The following is a 2,592-nucleotide window of genomic DNA, read 5'->3' as shown; positions in this document are numbered from 1 at the left end:
AAAGGATCGCCAGAGGGGGAGGGGTTTAATGGACTGCCAGGCTCAAAGCTGCCATTGAAAATTAGAGGCCTGCTGTGTATGTGTTAAGCCACAATTAGCAGAAAAAAACCTTAGGAAGAGGCACAAATAGTGATCGACATCTCCCATTTCAGGGGAAGGACACACTCGCCAGCCCTCACCCTCGTCACGGGAGCAGAGGCTGCCCCTTCGAGCAGGTGTCGATGCGTTGGTGTCTCTGTGGCTGGGCTGGCAGGGACAGAGGTTGCTCATAGCCCTGGGCTGTCCCAGAGCAGAGGGGCACTGGGGATGCTGGGCTCCCTAGGGGTCCGTTTGCCTTCTCCTGGTATCACCCACCAAATATTCCATTCTTTGATGGCTGCAGAGGAGGTAAGGTTTGTGGGCTCATCTGTATCACGATGACTGCATTTTGACTCCTCTGATGCTCAGAGGGCCGAGACTTCCCAAGCCCATACTGTGACTGGGTCATCACCTCCGGTGCCTGGAGAAAAAAGCCCCAGTGGGTGATGTGAGTGCAGCTGGTACCTGGCTCCCTACCTCCACCTTTCGTCTTCAGTTTGAAGGCCCACAGGAGCGATCAGAGGGATGGAACACCTCTCCTCTGAAGACAGGCTAAGGGAGCTGGGGTATTTCAGCTGGAGAGCAACAGAACCTGGAGAAGAGAAAGGTCCATGGAGATGTTATTGGGGCCTTTCAATACTCAAAGGGGACTTATAGGGAAGATGGGGACAATCTTTTTAGCAGGGCCTGTTGCAACAGGACAGGGCTGATGGTTTAAACTAAAAGAGGGAGATTCAGACCAGAGAGAAGGGAAGAAAATTTTTATGCTGAGTGTGGTGAGCCCCTGGCCCAGGTTGCCCAGAGAGGTGGGAGCAGCCCCATCCCTGTCCCCATCCCAGGTCAGGTTGGCCCTTGGGGCTCTGAGCCCCCAGCTCTGGGTGCAGATGTCCCTGCTCCCTGCAGGGGGTGGGACTGGATTTTGACTTGAAAGGTCCCTTCAACCCAAACCAGTCTGTGAATCTAAATCATTGCAGTGGAAGAACAGCCTCAGAGTAGCTCCCAAAATTTTAATTTTAGGCTACAGAGGCCTAAGCCCCAGATGACTTGCAATTAACTTGGAGTTCAGCTTTTGATGACGCTAAACCCGGTGTATCCTGGTTATCGAACGTGTTGGGTTTCTCAGAGATCAAAGATTTGGGGCTGTCTGCATCACACACGTAGTGAGACATCATTCGTCACTGGCTGCTCACAGTTTAGCCAACCAAGCTGGATCTTCTTTCATGGTAAAATTTTGAAAAAAGCGTTTGTAGGAGGAGGAAAAAAAATATTTACAACTTCAGTATTTATTTTTCTTGGTTTATAGACTTGTTGGACACATCTGTAAGACAGACAAGTGCACACACAATATAATTTAGACCATTCCCAGCTTTTCTGTCCTCCCGGCTCAGCCCTCGTGGTGACACGCGGCGTGTGTCTGTTTATTTATACGTATTACTCTGGGCCTGAGCTGACTTCATTTAAGTGCCTGCTGCTTTCTCATGTCTTCTGTGAGAAGAGTGATCACCAGCTACCCCTCGGAGAACAGTCATGCTGCCGTTAAATCGACATTAAAGCAAAAAAACACTCGAGTACCTGCAGCCAAGCTATCCCAGCCTGGAAGAAGACAAGGGTTGCCCTTTGTGCTGTCCTGCCCGGGTGGTCCCAGTTACCTGGGTGGTTAATTGGGTCTACACATGTTAACTTCTCCTTTAGTGTCTTCAAATCAGAGATAGAAGGCAATGAAAACCGCTGGCTGTTGATAAGAGTGGGGCACCACAGCAGGGTGAGGAGGCAAAGGCTGCAGTACAACAGCTACAGGAGGGGATGGAGGAGGGGGGAAATACGAAAGAAATCCTGCAGCTGAGTCAAATGAAATCCTGGAGACAAATCGATCGGGCAAAATTGCGTGGAAGAAAGTAAACCCAAACAAGGTAGCCAAAAAATAGATGAAAACAGAGAGGAACAAGCAAAAAGAGGTGTACAGCTGTCAGATGAAAAGAGAAGGTGGATTTTTTTTTTTTGACCATCTGAAAAGGCATAGGAAAGGAAAATAAACCTGGGGAAACTGGGTTGGCTTGTCCAGAATGGTGTCAGCTGAGCCCACTGCAGACCGGACTTTTGTTCAGAGTTGCACAGGGAGGTCTGATCTCTGAGTCAGGAGGAACAGGGATGGGATCTGCAGAACTGCGGGTTCCTCACCTCATCTGCCCGGCTCGTTCAAGGGTCCAACACCTCATTTACATCTGGGAAGAAACAGACTATGTTAAAGGAAACACAACAGTTATGGACAGGGGAAGGGCAAAACTCGCCTGGCTAAGAGGAAAGAGTTGGCATGAGGAGGTTTCTCAGGTATCTATCCCCTGTGCCTGCCCACAGGCGCTGGTGGGAGGACCCACCCAAGGGCAGGAGTCCTGTCCAGAAGGGGTGTGACAGATGACAAAAACATCATATGCCTTTTATTTTAGGCTCTGTTTGTGGGAAATCATATTGGTGATTTTAGGTGGTGGGGTGTGATGCTGCTGGTGGAGGCAATGA

Source organism: Buceros rhinoceros, unplaced genomic scaffold (assembly GCF_000710305.1).
Source record: "Buceros rhinoceros silvestris isolate BGI_N320 unplaced genomic scaffold, ASM71030v1 scaffold2391, whole genome shotgun sequence".
Lineage (NCBI taxonomy): Eukaryota > Metazoa > Chordata > Aves > Bucerotiformes > Bucerotidae > Buceros > Buceros rhinoceros.
Note: the sequence above shows the minus strand (reverse complement) of the source record.